Source organism: Erithacus rubecula (genome assembly GCF_903797595.1).
Source record: "Erithacus rubecula genome assembly, chromosome: 4".
In the NCBI taxonomy this organism is placed as follows: Eukaryota; Metazoa; Chordata; class Aves; order Passeriformes; family Muscicapidae; genus Erithacus; species Erithacus rubecula.
The window spans coordinates 19,822,529-19,844,313 of NC_136686.1; positions in this window are offsets into that span (position 1 = coordinate 19,822,529).

The following is a 21,785-nucleotide window of genomic DNA, read 5'->3' on the forward strand; positions in this document are numbered from 1 at the left end:
AATCACTAAAGTTTTCAGTCAGTGGATCCTTCCCAATATTTTTTCCAATTGATAAAGTTTAGCTTGTATTTACAACAATGAGAGAAAAGCATGAAGTCAAGGCCTAACAGCTGATCACAGCACTTAGAAAAAAAGGGTATCAAGACTAAGGAAATGAGAAAAAGCTCTTAAGAAGTTAGATATTCCCTTCTAAACTCCAGTCTTAATATCCTGCCAGGGTATCAAATATTTTTTTCCATTTTTATGTGTCAGTTATCCTGACATGATATTTGTGCCATTATGCTTGGGACGTACCAAAAACCCACAGGTGCTATTTGAATATAATCATTAGCAATAATATATTAAACAAAAAAAAAAAAAAGATTGATTTAATAATTTATTTTCTACATGACACCAATAAATTGTGGTGCTTCATACATACAGTCAGTCAAATACTTAATTTTGACAGTGTCTTTTTTCATATCACAACTTGTTATTTGTACAGAGAAAGACAGAGCAATCTGTCATCTGGAAAACTAAAAAATTTAAAGATAACCAACCCTGGAACAGAGTTTTCTTGGTTGCCTTGTTCATAATCAATTGCATCATGAGCATACCAGATAAAAGTGACTGAATATTTTAGGGTTTTTGTTAGTAGTCATTCCCTTAAAGTACTTTTGTTTTCAGTTTGTTTTCATTCCATATATACATTTCAAACAGCGAATTATAAATAATACTTCATATCATAAAAAAATGTTGTGTACAAAAGAAAAAAATCAAAATGAAACAAATGGATATATCAGACATGAGGTTCTCATCAGTATTTGTGTCCTACTTCATATTTCTTACAGTAAATCAATCTTTTTTGACAATAGGTAGATAGAAGGCCACTGATAATTGTGGATATATAATTTTAAAAACACATTCAGCTTATGCAGAAGCATGAAGCAGTGCAGATACCAACCAGTAAAAGTTCAGTTTTGTTTTCTCTCCCTTCACTCCCTGGTATTTACAACTGTAGCTTTATTGAAACTTGTTATAAATTAAGTAGAAGGCATTTCTCTGCAGAAAAGGGTTTTTGTCTCTGTTCATCAGCTCAATTAACACAGTAGAGTTAGAGCCTAAAATGGAGCCAGATGGGAATCAGAAGAAGTGAAACAACAATTTAAGTAATAATATTTTCAGGTTTTATCATCATTTGAAGTAAGATTTATTGTATACTCAAGGTTTCAGACTGGAGAAATTCTCTGTCAAAAAAAGATTTTGCGTAAGGAATGAAACAAATTCAATGATGAGTCAGATATGGTTATAGAGAATCCAGAAACTCTGATGGTCTTTGGGTTTGTCACATGGCTTGGTTTGCACCAGGTAATCTCACTGCTTAACATGAATCTTCGTCCATTTCTTATACACTAATAGTATTGAATGTTAATTGTTATCTCCTTTTCTATGTTATGCTATTTACCCTTATGTTACAAGGAAAGAACTTAGACTTCAGTTTGTATTTTTAAATTATCATTTCTCACTGTATCTCAAATTATGTGAACATAAGAACAAGTTTGTTAAAAAGTTGTATGAGTGAAAAAGTGTAATATATATCTCACTCTGAAACACTTCTGTTGTCTATAGAAACTAGACTGATGTAAAGATAAAGATTTTTCTATTAAACTTTGAACGAATTCACTAACAGTTGTCTTATCTATTAACAAGACCACTGGATCCAGCTTTTGCAGAGAAAATCTACTCCATTTTTTCCTCCCAGAAAAGCTTCCTCATCACATCAGTGAAAGGGGTGAATGTTTTTTTTTAAGCAGCTCCCTCTACACACCCAGCATAGCTCTGCCTCTCTATCTAATGACAACAATTTTTGTGCTGGTGTGTGCTTCCACACCTCATACATATGGCCAGAAATGATGCTTCTTTACCACTGAGTGGTATAGGATATTATATGCCTGTCCACATATTTTAACAGCTTTCCAGATCACAGCTGGATTTCTTGCCATTATTTATAGGGTATCACCCCAAAATTACTGTGGTAATTGTGAGTATTGTTACAATGAGGCAGTCTAGCTAGGTGCTTTTAGCCCCCACAAGGACCCAGAAGATTTAAAAAAAAAAGCAAATTAAAATGCTCTGGTTTCATACCACCACCCCCAACCTGCTCCAAATAACCCTGCTGTGACAGCTAAGGAGAGTAATCCAGTAGTGTAACACACTATAACATTTTGTAAAGATTGCAGCATATTGTGTGGGTAGGTCCTCCATGTGACAGCTCTCTGTTTGCAGCATGTGCCCTTCTCTACAAAACACTGGTTTTGAAGAGCCATTATATAACTCCTCCCAAATCACAAAGAGGGATGGCACAGGCCACAGGGAGCTGCAGCCCATGGTGGTGTACTATAAAAGCAATTTCAATACTGTTTTGTGTCTCCCAACATGGTGCTCAAAATCTGAAACAGTGAGAGCTATCCCTATTTTTCTCGACCTATCAATCTGAAATTTTAGATGTTAAAACTTCCTCAAGTTGACTGTGTTTTGAACATTTACTTTTCCCATTGTCTTAGTGAAAGTGACAATAAAAGCTCTAATAAATCCTAAAACATGCTGCTCATATTTACCAAGTTTTAGTCTCTTTAGTATGTCAGTGTTCATACTGTTTTCTCTTACATGAAATGAGAAATATTATTGACTAGCTCATATCTGTCAGGGTTAAAAATATTATATTTATATCTCAATATAATCCATTCATCAGCTTCCAGACTCTGGAAGTGTGGTACCCTGGGAATGTCAAAACTCCACATGATGTCTCTGAATGCTGGATTTTGCATTTGGTTATTTGTAGTAGCAGGAAAAGTGTACAACCACACGTGTTACAGCAAGAAAACTCCCTGTTGACTGCATAGCTGCAGGGGTTAGCTCAGAAGAATACATTTTCCCCAAATGCATGGCATAAATTAAACTCAGAAAACTACTTCTGTATCTGCTTCTCCTTTTTTTTTTTTTTTTTCTCCTTTTCCCAAAGAGAAGTGAAATGTACTTGCTGTATAAAATACCAAGATTTGGCTGTATCATAAGCCCTGAAGACAGAGGATGGCCAATGGGTCTTGCACATCCCAAGATCTGACCTTTGTGAAAGAGGAAAGATCAGAAGAAATGATTGGAATTGGAGGTTGATAGCAGGATAGCAATTACAGTTCAGGATGCATTCATCGTTTTCTCAGATTTTGATGCTCTGAAAGGAAGCATGTTTCAAGTTCAGAATTCAAAAGGTTTTTTCTTCAGAGAAGACAGGATTTTGTTTTTTGGAATATTTAATCTGCTTTCATATGGCTGAGAAAGCACACAATTTTAACACTGAAACCATCCAGGCAGTGACAAATGAAATAAAGTAAGTACCGATGCCAATAGCTGAGAAGTTTTTTTGGCAAAGCCCTGCCTTTTGGGAGGGTTTCTTTTCACTGGTACATTTTCTCTTTGTCTCTGGGGAGCACCATCTTGGAACAGAGAGCTCTGCCATCTTCCCTTTGTCTCCCCACACGTGGTAGCTGCAGAGACCCCATCTGGGAGGGGCCGCTATCTCACAATTTGTGGTCTTTTTGTTTCAATGGGTGTCTGGGATTTAGCAATTTTGTGTGATTACTTAGAGGTTTTGGGGTTTTTTTGCCTGGTAGTAAACTGTTATTTTTTTCACTTATATCAGCTCCTATTTTTTTCTCTCTCCTGGCAGAAACTGATTGGTTGAAACTAAGGGAAGAAACTCATTTTAGTGCGTCCACCTCTCAAATTGTCTTAAACTGAGACATAGTTACCTTTGCTTTGTGGGGAAAAAGGGCACCATACATTTTAGAAACATACCTAAGAATTAAGAAGTGGGTATACTTTCAGCAGTGGAGATGATGAATTGCTGAATGAAACTTCCCATGCAATAGGACAGTTTGTCTCTTGAGTGGGTCAAGAGTGAATGCAGTTTCAGAATCTCTCTTTGCAATGCAGCATAAATCCAACTTACTGATTTCAGCACTGGGTAACTGGATTAAACTCCAGGGGTAGCAACAGAGCAAATGCCTGACTAGATGATGAATTGGTGCTTTCCAGACTGAGAATCTGAAAATTTAAGAAATCCACAAGTCACATACTCTCATAGGAGATGAATGCCATTTGCCCAGCATGTGCATGTGTATCTGCAAGTTATCCCCACATGAGTAATGTCTAAAAGTTCCTATTTCATTTTTGTTTGCTGTCAAATGTGTTGTGAGCCAAAAGCCTATTCAGAAATGTGCATTCTCAAATAAGCTGTGCTATCTGTCTGATAGATGAGCATTTTAAGTGTATGCAAACATTAAAGGACAAATTGTGATCCATAATTCGTCCTACTGAAGATAAGGCAAAGTGGCAGTAGATTATCTACTGCCACTTGATAGTGCCAAAGACTACTGCATGCATAGCTCTTTATTTGACTAGAATGATGGTTTTAGCTTCATGTTTTGTACATCATGAACAGAAGTCCTATGCTGTATAAAGGGATCATTATATAAAATGAGGGGTAGACGGTGGAATACTTTACACACCACATGGTGATAGCCCTGAAACACAACATTTTCTATTAAAAGCAATGAAGTAAGGAAGAGATTATATACATTGAGATAGTTTTATGCAGCAGTCAGTGCTTTAAGATACTTATTCAAACACATAACAATGTATTTTTAAGTGTCTCAGACATCTCATCAAAACTTACTGCTGTCTTCAAAACACTGCGAAGATACACTATATAAAAATCTTTTTTATAAATAACCCTAAATTTGAAAACCTATCTATTTTCATCTTAGAAAACTATTTTCCAGACTCAAAGACTGTCCCAAATGAAAAGGAGAAGCCTTCCATTGCTCTCACAGACTGTATTTCATATCACTTGCCCATATACATTTTTGAAGCAAACCAGGGTTATAAACTCTCACCCTGTGAGACTCTCAATTCTAGTCTATCACCTCAGGTACAAAAAAAGAGTTTCAAAAACATTTTTCTTATATTTTTTTAACTTTGGAATTTCAATAAAATTTAGAGTAACTTGAATCTCCTAGGTTTTCTTAGTTTGAATCTGTTTCTCAGGGCCAAGAATAAACAGATCCTAACTGCCAGTTATTTTGAGGGGAAGTCCATAAAGTTTTATGGTAATGTGAATACCCATTTTTCACCATACAGCTGGTATTTGTGCTTTATTAAATTTAGGTTAATCAAATTAGGGGAGAAAAACAAAGCAAACAAACTTTGATATTCTAAGGGTTCTTATGTGGCAGAAATTCAAAAATAATGATATTCAACTTCTCCAGAATTTTGAAGTAAATTTGTGCAACGCTGAAATCATCCCTGGTCTTAATTTTAGCTATGATAAAACTGCATGAGCATTTCCAATAGAATTCTGTGAATATTTCCATATACTCATTCTAGAAAAAGCAGATTTCTCATGATTTTGAGGCTCATAAAATAATCTGAGTTTTGTGTTGGCATTCATTGTGGTTTCGTAAATGTGAAATTAGCAATTGAGTACTTCATACAAACAAAACAAGACCATTTTCAAAAAGGAAATATCCTTATTTTAATTCCAGGCTATTTTAATTGGAACCTTTTTAGGAAGAAGAATGAGCTTCTGTCAGGGATGATAATTCTTTCAGCATTTTCACAGCTAACCACAGCCCACAATGGACTTGACCTGAAGAGATGGCCAAAACCCAAGTGAACATAGATCTGTGCATGTTCCTGTCACTGCCCACCCAGGGAAGCCAGGTGTCCCAGTCTGAGGTTTTTCCTTTGACTTGAGATCACCCCGGAAGGACATGAAGGTGGTTCAAACCCTGGTTTTCTCTGAAGCAGCCGAAGAGAGATTGCCAGAGATGGTTTTGTCTTGTTCCAAGGATTGTTTATTTTATCTTATCTCAGGGACTTTTTGCTTGGCCAGCAGCCATCTGCTCAGCCTGGCATCCATGGTGGAATCTGCCTGGTGAAGGCAGGGCTTATCTTATATAGTCTAAATTACAAGTTCTGTGTTTACAAAATTTTCCCAATACAGTACAATTTTATTAAATGGTCCAGCCCTGATCCCATCCAATCTAAGAGTGCCAATGTGTCACCCAAAATGGATGACAGTGAGAAGAAGGAGGAAAAGGTATCCACCTCCCAAATTCTCCATCTTAGCCACATGTCCCTTATCATAAACATTCCAAAGAGTCTATTTATCTATGTTCTAACAACCTAATTTACACTTTACTAATTTTGGTGACCTGTTTCCATTCTCTTTGTGCTGACAACTTCCCCCAAGGGTTGGAATTCAGCACCTGAGACACCAGGGTCTCACTCAGAAGTCTTTGAGACCCTCGCCAAGGGGGTTTTAAGATCCCCAAAGAGGCCAGGGGTATGCCCTGGGCTCCCACAGTTCCCTGCTCAATTTTTATACAGGTTGATAAATAGTGGAAGAAGTAATTTAGAGATGAAAAGGTCTGTCTTTCACAGGCAAAAGCAGTCTTGGAGAGCTGTTCTTAATCTTTGATTTTGTGGAAAATCTTCTGTGTCCCGAGGCTCCAGGACTCCAGGCTCTGGAGTTTTGCACAGTTTACTGCTGCTTCCATTTCTCTCATATTCCATGCCATCTCTCCCAGCACCTCTGGATTCACAAGCATAGAGACAGAAGTAACTAATTGTTACAGAGTGCAGAATGATGGGGGCCATAAGATGATAGCACAAGAGTAGCCTAACTACTTTGTCCACAGCTGGCATATGACTGGGGATATTAGATTCAATGTCTCCTTCCAGGTCTAAATCTCCTAAGGCACTCTGCACTCCCATCTAGTTCCCTTCAAGACAGAAAGGATGGGAAGGTATATTCAGTGGTGCATGTGTGGTGGTCAAATAGATCACCCCATATGCAAGTTCATTCATTTTGCCCTTTCTTCTTTCTTCTTTTGCATTTTGAACTGCATGCATTTATTTTTTTCAATGAGCTGGTACTCCATCTGTGAAGGGTGTAAATACTTGCAGCCATGCCTGAAGACTCAAAGGTACAGAAGCAATGGAACATGGACCTCCAGCAGAGGAGGAGGAATATGCTGTTTGGAGAGTGTGGGAGAGTAAGTATAAAGCAACATCTCTCCTGGGAAACAAAAAGGGGAGTGGGACACGTAGCACTGATGTTCTGTGGCCTGGGGACATTGGCTCCACTTCTCCCAGTACTTTTAGGGCTGACTTGCTGATGGAGGTGAGATATCTGCTGATGCAAACCATTGCTAATAGCAGAGAGGCAGAAAAAGGGAGAGGATGCCACAGTTGACAGGAAATTAGAGTGCTTGACATTGCCTCTCAGGAATTGCCACTGATCCCTTCAGTTAGGGTTGTGTGACAGCACTGTGAGATGGATAATTTCATGTACAGTCAGAGGGAGCCTGAGCCAGCTCAGAACAGTCCCGTCAACAACTGACAATGAAACAAAGAGGTTTCAGAGACTGCAGAGAGCATATTGGTGAGCACCATAACCCAGCCAAAAAGAAATGAAAAATTCTGACTTCAAGAATGTGGATCAGGCACTAAAATAAAAGCCAACCCCCAACTCAACAACCTTCAAAAGAATAGTGAGATAAGAGCTAAGTACTAACCCTTCTATGCACCTGACAAGGGAGAGTTCTGCTGTAGACCAAAGCATGTACTTGATCATGTAGATCAAAGTATTGGCATGTAGTTGAAAATTATCAGAGAGACAGCGAAAATGAGATTATACTACAGCTGCAAAAGCAGCTTTCTGACTTTTTTTCTTTGAGGAGATTGGATTTTGGAAACTTAATGATGTTCCTAGAATGCAGTTGTTCATAGTAGCGTTGTGCAATATCGAAACATGGGACTGTATGAAACACTACTATGTTAATGAGTATCTGCATATAGCAAGTACTTAGTGACCTATTTTCCCCTTAATTTCTCATCAGGCCCAGAAACTACTTCCATAATAGTGTGATTTATTGTAGTGAGAGGTCTTATTTTTCAGGACCTTTTCCAGGGCAATTTTGATAAGAGATGTTATTTGATACCATTAAATTAGTTTAACTCCCAGCATGGCAGGAACTCTTCATGTATTGTAGAGCTGTTGCCCTGTTCTGGACAGTTTTATCTTCTGAACAACATGCACATGAAGTGGATTCTATTTCATTTGTATTTTAGGCTATGGCTGGGTACATATATCCATGCTTGACTGAGTTCTACATGTGACAGGGGTCCATAGATAGTAGTAGGACGTTCTGATGACAGTATGCAACCATCACAGAGCTCTAGTCCCCCTTGAATGACAGTTTGACCATAGCAAGTTGGCCAACAAAGTCATTCCATTAAAAAATCTATCAAAACAGATGCAATGACTTAATGCTCTATTTTCAAACATTCTATGGTGTTCATTTTGCCTGTCTTTTTCTGCTGCACTAATGAAAGAAAGCTGCTGTTCTGTAATTTACTTAATATTAAAAAAAAAAGTGACACAGTGTATATTTGACTAATTCACCTCTGCCTCTCATTTTCTATTTCTATTTGTGTTTTCTCTTGCTTTTCTCATAATGCTGGTCCCTAAGGTGAAACTGCTTGTAGTCAAGGCACTGAAAGTGCTACAAGGATCAGGGATTCTTTGATGGTTAAATGCAAACCTTTGTTCTCACTTTTGTCTTCATTTTGGTTTTCATGTAGAAGTTCAGCAGAGGCTTGCATGGAGAGATCAGATGAAATACATTTATGTTTTGTAACATTCCATATCCAACATTTGAAAATCAAGGATTTGTTTGAACACTGACTGTTAAAATGTAGTCAATAAATATGCAGCATTTTGAAACACTTCTGATGTATTTAAGGGCATGTGTAAACCTACTACTGAATTATAACTTTTTCAGCTGCAGATTCTTAGAGATTATACAATTCACTCTTAAGAGGAAAGCTATATAAGAAAAGAAGACCCAAGGAATTTTTAAATTAACAGAATACTTCTGACTTTTATATCTAGAAACACTTCCTAGAAAGTATTTGCGGACAAATTTTCAGGTACAAAGGCTTCTATTACATGAAAAAGTATAATGATTTTGGAACTTAAGGGTCTTAGTGACTGCATAAAATTGTCAAAAAAATTTTACTAAAATTCCCTTAAAATTGACATTATTTTATGCTCCACTACAGGTACAACTAGACTTTTCACTGCCAAAAAAAAAAAAGGTGCAGTCTTGCTATTACTAACAACTTGTCATTCTTTAATTCTCGGAGAAGTGGTGAGCTCAAGAGTGCTTTTAATTATAACTCATGATAACCAGAACTTCCTTTTCAGTAGAAAAATGAGAATGGAAAGGAAAGCTTCAGAAATAATTGCTGCTTTGAAAAGAAAAACAAACCAACAAACCAAAAGCCAATGGAATTATTCATAGACCCCAGTGATAAATATTTCAAAATTTCCACTAACATTTTTTAGTTATAGAAACTACTTTAAAAGGATGTCCACATGTATATTCATTACTATATTTCTGTGAGCTGTCTGATATTAATTTTATTGTCCTTTTTTTGACTGAAAGAGAGCACCATCTTGAAAGAAGTAAAATAGTCTTGCAGTAGCCAGCACAAGTCCACTTTGGGGAAAGCTGGGATCTACTCTTGGCTCTGTGATTGACTGAGGCTTTGTTGCATAAAGTCTTTGTTTTCCAATCTATAATAAAGGAAAATCAATATGTCTCTACCTCACAAGGGTGTTGCAAACCTAAATTCATTCGCATGTGGCAACTGGTACAACATGATGGAAACTCAATATAAATTGTTACATATATTCTGTTACCCCCAGTGGAAGGCTTTCGTCCATGAAATTGCTGCCGTACAAGCAGTGCTGGACAAATTGCAATAAGGAAAAAAAAAAAAAGCTTAAAATAAAAAAGTTTTAGCCCTGGAAAGTGAGGCTAAATCATGGAATGTTACAAAAACTATGACTAGAATTTTAAAAAGCTCAATTCCTTCCAAAGGAGATGGGCTGTCTCCACAGGCATGGTGACAACTGAAAAGCAACATAAGTAGGAAAAAAAAAAAGGTACATGACAGTTACTATTAGTTGTTAGATAAATATGGATGCTTAACTGAGAATTATAATCAGGGCACATGGATAAACGACATCTGTGAAAGGAGCCCATTTCACAAAGTTCATGTTTATATAACACTCTCCACAAGAAATGCCTTAGCTGGGCCCTTCCCCTGGGGCAAAGTGCTGCAGTTTCCAGCATAACATATGGGAACATTTTTTGGCCCGTTTCCATAGAATTTTATTCTTGATTACATCTGCTGGAATCTTATGCCCTCCTAGCTTTGATGCATCTCTTTCTCCTTGATATTTTTTATGCCTCTTATCCATACTTTTTGTCCAAACATCGTGTTTATGGAGATTTTCTTCAAAAGCTGTACAGGGTGATGTTTGGAAGTTTAGGACAGGTGGTGGTCCTGTTAGGGTCATGGGCTATCTGTTTAGAGAAAATGTTTTATAAATATTATAACGATTTTTGTCCTTGGTGAGTTTTCAGGGGAGCTTATAAAACTGACTGGAGGATCTATCCTAAACCTTATCAGCTCCTGTGTAGGTATGGCACGTTAATGGATAATAATAATCGATTTAATGGTGGACCTGCCTGCATCCCAGGGCTATGGAATTGTGCTTTCAGTGGGGAACTTGTCAACAAAGCAGCTGATTTTGTTCCAATAAGTACCCAGCCCCTTGGACCACACAGTTGGGTTTGCAACATGCCTTTCAATGCCATGGGCTGCCTTGGGCTGTGTGGAGAAGAATGAAGACACCTAGCCCACTTCTCAGCTCTGGTGGCCGCTTTTGGGCCTTGCAACCCTTATCACCCACAGTCTAATAATCAGACAAAGCAAGTGAAACAAATTCTGAAGCCATATCCCTGTTATGGATGTTATGTTGTGGATGGCTGGGTTTGCCAGCTGCCAGTAGCAACATTTGTCTGTAACAGTAGTCTTCCAAGCAGCATACTGCTTTGTATAAGCAATATGATTTCCAGTCCCATGACCATGTATCTATGCTGGGAAAGCACTCCAGGAGTTTTTCCTTCTGGTTTGGTGGTTGCAACACATGCATTTGTTTCCTTCTGAGCAGCTAGAAACAGTACAGACTGCTTACAAAGGTTATGCAGATAGGCATCTGCAACCAGCTCTGGACTTTGGGGCAGGGGACTGTGTTTGTTTGCCCCATGATGTTCAGTTCATCCTCCTTATATGTTGGACCACTGTTACTTGGGCCCATATAAAATTGTGGACCAAGTTTCACCAACAGCTTGCATGTGTGCACAGAACTCACACAGTAGTTTGCACCTCCCTGTTAAGCCTGTTAACACAAAACCCTCGGGCAGCACCTCCTCTAATGATGGTAGAGCAAATACCAAGTCTGGACTGCTTTGGATTCCACAGAATTTTAGGGTAGCCTGCAGGACCTTTTTGACTGTGCAGGGTGTGATCATAGTGGGAATTGCATGTAAGCAGGAATTATCCAGTACTGAAAGCTAGTTGTAATTAGAAACTATAGAACTTCTGTTAAAGGTGTAATTAACTCTTGAAATAATAGACATAATTTATATATGTAAAATCCAGTAAAGATCTCATCAGCTATGCTGCAGAGAACAACCATATTACATCAAGCATGCAGAGAGGATTCCTGCATTTCAAGGGACAAGTGAAAACACTGGCAGAAATATCAGCAGTTATTGCAATGCTAAATGCAATGGAAATAGAAAGAAATTATCCATATGTTGCACAGCAGAAATTAACAAGAGCTTTGCGTCCAAAATGATAATTGTCAAGTGGAGAAAAGCTGAAAAAGTGATGTATATTATCCTATTTAAGGTGTATTTTTTACTGTTATAACCAAATTTGGTGTCAAGTAAACAATGTTCAAATAAAAGTGGAAAAAAAGAACAAACAGTAACAAGTAATGAGGAGGTGTTGAAATTACTGTAATTTAAACATCTGAAGACGACATTGCATCTTTAAGCTATCCCAAAGTTAATTTTCAACTACCAAAAATCTGATGAGAAAATAAATATGTGCCATTTGCAGTATGGTACAGATCATTCTGAGAAGGAAAGAAATACCCAGACATAAGTAGAGATGTGGCCTATTATTTTAGAAAGGTTTTAAAAATCATTGCTCTGCAGTAGATTAATATTCTTATTCTTTATAGTACTTCTGAAGTTTTATTCTTAAAAATCACAACTTGCAACCAAAAGATCTGATTTTCCTGTCACATCACACTTATTCAAGCTTCTGCTGTGCTGTGAAATAAAGAAAGAGAACAAATTTTCCCTAACATGAATTATCCTGCCAGGTGAAAAAGCCTCCCTTGGTTATGATCTACAATGCCAAGAATTGGAAATGTTCATTTAATAATGGCAGCAAAGAGCTGAGCTCTTACATGTTTGCTTTCTCACACCCCATAAACTGTTTCTGCAATACATAATGGAATGCAAATTCCTCAGTCTTCATTTTAAGCCACAGTAGCCACAATTAAGTTGTGAGTTTCACTTACAGACTGAATCTGGCAAGGATAATGTTGACAGAAGATGGCCAGTTCTGCTGTCATCTCTTGCTGACTCCAAAGCCATCTTAAATAGACACACATTTGTCATATCTATATTTTTGAAGAAGCAAAATGCATTCTAATTCCACCAAATTGTTCAATATTAAACACTGGGCTTAAATTTATTTTCTTGATCTATCTATTGTATTGTTACAAAGAATTCCTTAACAAATACCTAATATCTTTCTTTATCAAATTGCTTGGAAATGCTGACATGACACAGAGATTTGGGGAAAAAATGGTTGGAAATATTTATTCTTGTCTTTGTACTGTAGATGCAGTTATAAAGTCCAAAATAATTGCATTTAACCACGTGCACATATAGAAAAGCTCAGTAAAATTTTAACAATCATTTCCTCACTTGTTTTTCAATTCATTGTAAGCTTTTGCTAGTGCAGTATTTACTTAATCTAAAAGACTGAGTTTCCACTCAATTTTAATTTTTTTTTCACAATAAATCTTAAAAAAAGGGTTGATAATTTAAAGGTTTTAGTATTTGGAGGGATATCAGTTATTTCTTATTTGATTTCCTTTCATATTTTAGCCATCCATTATTCTCATTTTAACTCTTTTACAAACTCTCAGAATTTTTTCCTATACAGCAGACATGATGCTGTCAGATCCATCAATATTCATCATGCTTTCAAAACAGATGAATTATTAAAATAGTGGAGAAATTGTTTTTCAATTGTCAGAAACAGATTGTGAGGATATTTGCTTGGATTCTAATTACAGATTCCTCTTCTCAGTGTATCAGGAAAGCAGGCAGTGTTTTCTGCTCTTCCTCTGAGCCATGCTGCTTTTCCAACCACAGCAGTTTGCTGCTCATTGATCTCCTATGTCCTCTCTTTGTGTCCTCTCTCTGGTGCTTGGATCTATCACTATCTCTTCTACTGTACTGTAACAACTGCAAGTCCTTAGGATATCCTGCAACATTAAACAAACACAAAATCAGTGCCAGATACAGCAAGTTGCTGCTTATCTTTCTGTGATCGTCTCTGCACATTTGGAAATCTCTGCTTGCTATTTATAGGGGCAAAATTGTAATAAGTTATCACCAATAGTTATGTTTACATGGGAAACTGCAATAATGTTAGATTCAGGTAATTTTTTATTTGTTTTGTTATCAAAACTGTGGTTTGGTGAAGATTCAGTTTTAGAATATTTTTATTCTGTAAAATTTAGAGACCCAAAGCAGAGAAATATATAACCCTTTCTGCTTTCCCTGTTCTTTTTGGTTTTTTGTCTTGGATGAAACTAGTCAAGGTTTTGTATTCATTTCTTGTCGCTCATTTCCTTGATGATTATTTTTCCAAGCTTTGCTCTTAAATGTAGTCTGACATTTTTTGAGAGGCTCATATAAATAAGGTCTGAATGCAACTGGTAAGAAGAGGAAATAATGGAAATTTTACCCCTGATATTCAGCTAGCTGAATAATCTGCAGAGCTGCAGGATCAATGACTATGGAAAAGAAAACACACAGAATACTGACAAAAACAAATTTACAGATGAAAGGACTTAACTGGGCTCAGGTATTTGGGATGAACCACCTCACTCTTGCAGAAAAGCTATAGGAAGATTTCCTGCCTTTGTAGTCTGATTCTTAGGTAAGCACATGCCTTCCTCAGAAACACTACACAAGAACTCTGTAACCTGTCTTTACCTCAGCCTTTTTACTGCTATGACCTGGAAGCCAGTATGTATTTTTAAAATGAAAGGAAGTCATAGGGCAACATGATGGTGAATACAGTAGAAGGAATTAAATCTGCCTTTGAACTGTTCTAATTGTTTATCTGAAGAAAGGTTTTATGTCAAACTCTTCAGATTCATAAACTGAATTTAAAAAAAAACAAAAGAACTCTGGGTAATGTCTGTAACCATTATAAATCCGGGTATTAGAAGTTTTTATTTTGAATTTGTATTAACATATGTGCAAAAAGCTAGTGACATCACAAATGGAGTTAATATGGCATATCGTGAGACAGTGTCTATTGTGAGCTGGATGGGAAAGTTAGATAAGGTAAGAAAAGGTTTATGTTTTGTCTCTGGGACAAAAGCTGTGTTTTCAACCCTTTCAGCCACTTGCACAGAAACAGCAGAGACTGTGCAAACATATAACCCCAACTTCAGCAAATTTTGATTGCCATATTCCACTAGCTTATTAAATGTCGCTAGCTTATTAAATTTTTCAGATATTTTAAAACTGTATTATTAAATAATTATCTTATAATAATTTTATTTTTTTAAATATTCAAGTATTAATTATTCAATGATTACTTTAAATAATTAATCATTAAATTAAAGCTTATTAAATTTTTCAGGTATTTTACGCTGCTAATTAACCCACTCATTTATTTCATGTCACTGTGGCCATGCTGGTTTTGGTTTGTGACATGAGGTTTTTAAATATATTATAAACTATTATAGTAGTGTAAAAGTAGGCAATCTTTCAGACACATAAACCTTTTCTGAGTTCTACTTACAAACCTTCATTTACTCGTGCTCCAAGTCTATAACATTGCCTTCCAAGTATGAAATATGTCCTCTTTAATGCATTCCTCCAACCTTCTCCCCAGATTTTTTCTGCAGATATGTGGTGTTCTCTTTGAGCTTTAAAAAACATTTCCCATTTAAATCAACATCCATCAGTGGTTTGGAACCCCTTTTTGCTGTGGGATTTTGTCCTTTCCTTTTAGTTAGTATTATGTACTGACAAAGAACAGAACAAGGACACTGTGTTAGATTTATAAGGAAATAATGTCAAAATGGTTAATGCAATTCACCAGTTCAATAAACTGGATTACATTTTAGTAGGACAAAAGATCAACGAAAGCCTATTTATATTCATTGGGTGAAGGCTGTACCAGCAACCACATAATGCATTCCCCGTCTTTGGGCTCATTAGCTATGCCTATTAGATTTGTTAGGTATCATAACATCCAGATGTTTCTGGACAGCTCAGTTGACATTTTATCCATGTGCAGATTAAATATTAATGGATAGCAGGTAAACAAGTGCAATAGCTAGTCTTGGGTTTGGAGTATTTTCAACACTATCAGGGTATGGCTTTTTTTGGTTTTTTTTCCTCTCTTCGCATTTCTTAAAATGCATGAAAAGACAGCATATCACCTTTCGAAAGCACAATTCTTGTGGAAATAAGTGGCAAAGAGCAGTTTGCCATCTCTCTTTGTACAGGATCTTTATATGATAATTTACACCCAGGGCACACTTTATCTGACAAAAATGCTGCCAGCTTTTACCAAGAAACTTCACTAAGCTCAGACTGAGCTTTCATTTAGGCACTTGAACTTTTAAAAGTCATTTTAATGGACAATGTGTGTTGTAGATTGGTGATTTTGAATGATGACATGTTCTTGCCATTCTTCACTGGAATGATATGTAAGGAGTTTGAGAGTCCTCCCACCATATTTTCTCTGCTGAATATCATGCAGTTATGTCTATTCTGCTCTCTCTTTCTTTTTCAAGCATTGTACTTAATGAAAGGCTGTGGGAAGTGCCTATGGGGTGCATCAAGCACAGCATCACTAATCAGTCAAGGGAGGGGATTATCCCTCTCTGCTCTGTGCTAGGGTAGCCTAACCTCAAGTGCTGGGGGCAGTTTTGCATGCCACAGGATCAAAAAGACATGAAGCTGTTAGAGAGTGTCCAAAGGAGGGCAACAAGGATGGTGAAGGGTTTGGAGGGGGAGCCATTGAGGAGCAGCTGAGATCACTTGGTCTGTTCAGCCTGGAGGAGACTGAAGGGAAAGGTCTCCAATGTTGTGTCTCCAACATCCTCATGAGGAAAAGCAGAAGGTCAGGTTCTGATCTCTTCACCCTCATGTCCAGTGACAGAACTTAAGGAAACAGTATAAAATTGAGCCAGGGCAGGCTTGGGTTAAATATCAGTAAAAGGTTTTTCACCCAGAGGGTGTTTGGGCCCTGGAACAGGCTCCCCAGAGCAGTGGTCACAGCACCACCCTGACAGACCTCATGAAGCATTTGGACAATGCTTTCAGGCACAGGCTGTGACTCTTGGGGTGTCCTGTGCAGAGCCAAGGTTGGACTCGATCATCCTTGTGCGTCCCTTCCCATCAGTGTATTCCGTGATTCTCTGAAGTGTGAAATTTCACCTCTGCTGTTATTATCACTGTAGATCAATTCCTATCCATGACACACATTTTAGATTTTGATGACTCCTTTTCCTGTTTTCATCAAACTGTTTTTTCAGGAAAAACTCTGATCCTAAATCATTAGCAGAGAAATAGATTTTGTCTTGGATATTCACACTTCACTTTTCCTCTCTAGGATATATCTGCAATTGTTGTGCACCTATACTTTTTCACTGGAACCAGTGGAAGTATTCCAGTTTACACCAGTTTAAAGAGTTAAATCCATTAATTTGTTATAAGAGGGAAGAATCAATTAAAGTGAGTACTGGTGGCAGAATCTGTTATCATTTTGGGGTTCTTAAAAGTCCTATGCAGTAGCAACTACCTTCTGAACAGTCCAAAGGAGATTTAAGAAAGATGACAGAACCTGTCCCAGTGATTAATTCATTGTTCTCCAAAGAAAAAATGATCCTGCCTGTTCATTAATAGACAATATTTTGCTGCCAGACATGCCCTAAGACATTTTCTGAAAGCCAAAAAATTTCAGACCCTTCAGACCAAAAGAAAAGAGCCAGGAAATTCATAAGAGATTTCAAGTGAATTTCTTTGAATTACTGAGCTTTAATTACTGCATTTGCATAAGTTTGTCACCGTGTGGGCTCTCCATAGACTGCTTTTGTTTGTTTTTTTCTTGCCAGCTGTGAAAGCTTGGGGAGTGAGCTTTGTTGTACTGATGAGGGCTGCTGTGCTCTGACATTCACATTTTATGAGAATGCATGATTTAGACATGAGATTTGGTGCATCATCATTTGAAAATTGTAGTGGGTGTCCATGGTTAATATTCACAGTAAATGTCACCCAGGTGCCTGTTTTGAATGACAGTGTAAATCACACATGAACCAAAACCAAAAGCCCAGAATGAGGAAAGAAATTTTCCAGTCCCAGCTAAAACAAAATTGAATCACAGCATTCTCCAAAAAACAGCCAGTCTTGTACATTCAGATATGAGCAATCAGTTCAGTTTATCTGTCTGCTGGTTGGGCCAATAAATACATTTTGAAATAGCCATGCACAGCTATAACAGCAACCAAAGTAACTTTTATCTAGTTTTCAAATATACTCAAATATCATGTTTTTTACCTTTTGTGTTGAATGGCAATGTTTTGGCTTTTCAAACTATTGAGAAGTGATTTATTTTTCTTCATTGCATTGTTTTCCACTCCTATGCTACGGAATAAAGAGTAAAAATGTAATAATCCAGTGGAGGTGAAAACCAGAATGAAAGAAAACAACAGAAAGAGGTGATATGAAGAACAAATTTGAATATAAAATATTCTCTTTTCTCTATTGTGTATTTTTTCCCAAATCAAAACTGAATATTCTTCTAAAATATAAATTGAAGCTGCAACAGAAATTATAAATACTATACAGAATTTAGAAGACAATATTCTTTCAGCTTTATAATGTGTAATGAGAACCAAACTTTATGATCATAAGATGCTTTTTATCTGTGACCCCCCAGAAGGTACATAAAACCTGGCATTTGCTCCAGCTTGACTCTTGGGGTACTTCTACTCCAAAATAATAACAAAGGCATTCTTCTATGACTGTAAACGTCTTTGAAATAGAATTGCCATGAGGGCAGTGTAACAGACTTCAGTCAAATAAACAAGCTCTTTTCACTTCTATTTGACTTATTTTTGACACTGCCAAAAAGAGTTGAAAAATCTGAAAACTTTCTTAAGCCTATTTCTGATCTGGTTCTCTGAAACAGGTTATATCAGCTTGACAAAAAATTTTCCTTGGACAGGTAAAACATTTCACAGCTTTGTAATATGGACTCCCCTAAATGACTCAAATTACATTGAAGATTATTTTATTCTAAGTTTTCAAAAGATCATAAATTCCTTTCCTCGTGTAAACTGTTCCACATTTCCTTCAGGTCATATATGGACAGGGAAAAAAATAAGGAAAAGCTGTATTATTAACATGTGGTCAATGAGTGTGTTTTGTAAGAGGTCAGTATTTCCAAATTCACCTCAAATGTTGATCAGATGGTAGTACTACATACAGCAATATGCAGTGAACTTTATTTTTAGGTATTCTCTTCTGACCATGTTTGAGATCAGTCTGTCCTTTCTGTTCTAAAATCTTCTTGATGTTTTTGACATTCTAAATCTCAAACCATTGGGGAGGGGGGTTGGAGGAGGGGCAAACCAATAAAAGCTGACAAAATTAATTACACTGTATTACTCATCTTAAGTGTTTAATTAGTCACATTGTACCTGATTAGAAACAAAATCTTCAGCATCCTCTTAGTCTATAAAAATTGGAGTGCAAAGTGACTTTTAACACAGCAGACCATTCCAGCTGTGGTGATTTTTTTGCTGCTTTTATAGAAATCCACAGTCTGTAAATGCTGCCTCTCAGTAACCATAGGAACAATGTCCACTGTAATTTCTTAAAGAGGAAGGGCAGACACAGTAATTTCATCTATAGGAAAATATATGAACATAGTTATGTCCTAATTATCCTGTATGATACCGCACATTACCTCTTGCATTTTAATATTCCCTGTGCCTGAAAGAAGAATTAAACCAGTGACCTTTTCTTCTGCTGGTGATTGTGATACATGAAACTGCAAGTGGGTTCAAGAATTATTATTTTTTTTTAAATGGAAAATGATGAATCCTTATCACACAGGAGACAGCAAGCCAGCACCAAATCCAATCTCATTCTCTAGATATCTCTTTATTTTGCCAAGCTGCCGTCATTTGACCTCACAGTAAAGGAGGGACTTGGCCTACTGATGTAAAATTCCTGGGAATGAGGACAGGGGCTATCTTTGAACTTGCATCTGCTAGGATGTGAGTTCAGCTGCACCATTTCAACTCTTCCACCTGCTGTCTCTCTACTTTTGTTTTGTGATACTATCTAGAAAGAGACAGGCGTGTCCACCACTCTCATAGCATCACATCATAGGGGGGGTTTTATTTACTTTCTTATCAGACAATTGGAGAGCATTCAGCAAACAAAATGTCTCCAAGATTCTAAATTGACTCTCAATGGACCAAAGCCATACATCTTGCTTAATCATAAACTTCCTCTCAAGTCTCCTTTGGTTTCATTATTTCTCTCACAATCTGGTAATGTATAGTGGATGGGGAAAATACGTTATTTCCCCACTGGACTTCTGAGCTTCTTCTCTGGTTCCTTTTTCTCTGTTCTCCCATTTAACTTCTCTGTAATTCCTCTGAGCTTTAAAGCACAGATTCTAGTATGTAAGCCAGGGAGATCTTGATGAGAATTGATTTTTAGCTGGCAAATGTCACTCCTTAAATGCCCACAGGCTGTTTAAAACCAGACTTAGAAAGAATGTTAGTAATGGCAGAAAAATCTGACCCAACTTACCTTAAAGTACTGTTATCTGGTTTCTGCTTCAGAAGTTAGCACAGATAAATGCATGGCAGGTTTTCTCAAAATCAAAAAAGGCTTAAAAAAATCCTTCATGGTTTTACTCACAATGCATAGACACTTGTGCTGCTCTCCCCAAAAAAACTGAAACAACTCATTCTTTTGCAGTATATAGGTATCATATTCTGTACTATTTACTAATCACAAACTGATAGCTTTTTTCCTACCTCTTTTCCAAATTGTCAGAGTGCTTTTTACTTGCTCTGGTTGCCAGTGATGCATATGTTACTTTGTCTGAACTGCCCTCTAAAAATTAAAATATGCTCATCCCTGTAAACTATTTGAATACATTTGCAAGAACATCCTCCAATGAGATGGTCCTAAATGAAATATTTCCAGGTTTAAATATACAGAATACTCCTGCATACTGGATTTTCAGCATTAGAAAGATAATAATACTTTCTCTCTGCTTTTATTCAGAGTATAAAATCAAAAACAGATGTAAAGAATCTGAAAAAAACTAAACTGGCACATATGAATCACAGAATCAATGAGAAGGAGAAATATTTCAGTTTAGAGGATATTTCTGCAAAAGAAAGGAAGATACATGGAACATTTCAAAACTGTAAAGTAGCTCTGAGGAGAAAATGCAGCAGGAGCGGACTTCAATAATTTCTTTGGGTCCTTTACAGCTCAGGACATTCTATGTTTCTATGATTTTTTTTTTCCCCCTTGCTTCAACAGACACTATTTGCCTCAGCACACAGGACAGCAGAAGTCTTGTTTTGCCTCCATGGCTGCACAGTGTCTTTCTGTAGGCTGGCCTCTTCTGTTGTCCATACATGCCTTCAGAATGCCACAAATAACTCACAGGAGAATGGCAAGGAGCTGTGCTCTTCTCAAACTGTCTCAGCAGGGCAGCTGGAAGGACTCTCAATACTAAGAATACCCTAGAAATTCTCTGTGTGGCTATTCAGAAATAGAACAGGAAGATATTTAAGCAAAATTGTCACACTGAAGTATTGGAACAACCATGAAAAAATAAAACAAAATGTTAACATTAGCATTTACACTAAAATCTCATCTTTGTGTGTTTTTTTTTTTCCTTTCAGCTTTGCTCTATTTCTATTTCAGTTTAAAGAAAGAAGGAGCAAAAGGCTGCCCCTGTACCTCTTAAGTAATATCCCCAGTAAGCACATTTATCTGATAGATAACTTTTTGCTTTCTACCTAGCCTCATCCGTCAGTCATTCTTCCTCCTGACAGTATCCCCTCCTCCCATTTCATTGGAAACTAACAAAATAGTCACAACAAAACTGTTATTTGTGGCTATTGTGTTTTGAAGGATACAGGCTTGGAATGACTAGTTCCCAGACAGCTACACGTGTCGTAGCTCTGGTATCTTTGCAAGCTCCTTAGAGGGTACACGTGACATTTGATCCTCTTACTTTCTTTATGTGGGAGTTTTCATTACTAAAGCCACTTGCCTTTTATGTTTGAGCATATGCATATCCCCTAAGCCAAACAACCCTGCTGTATTTCCTCTCTAGAGGCAAAGAAATCTGTTTGCAAGGTGTTCTTATTCTTTGTGCTGTTTCTTCATTTGCTGGTTTAATAACCTTCTCTCTCTGCTGGTTGTGCTATTCATTCATGT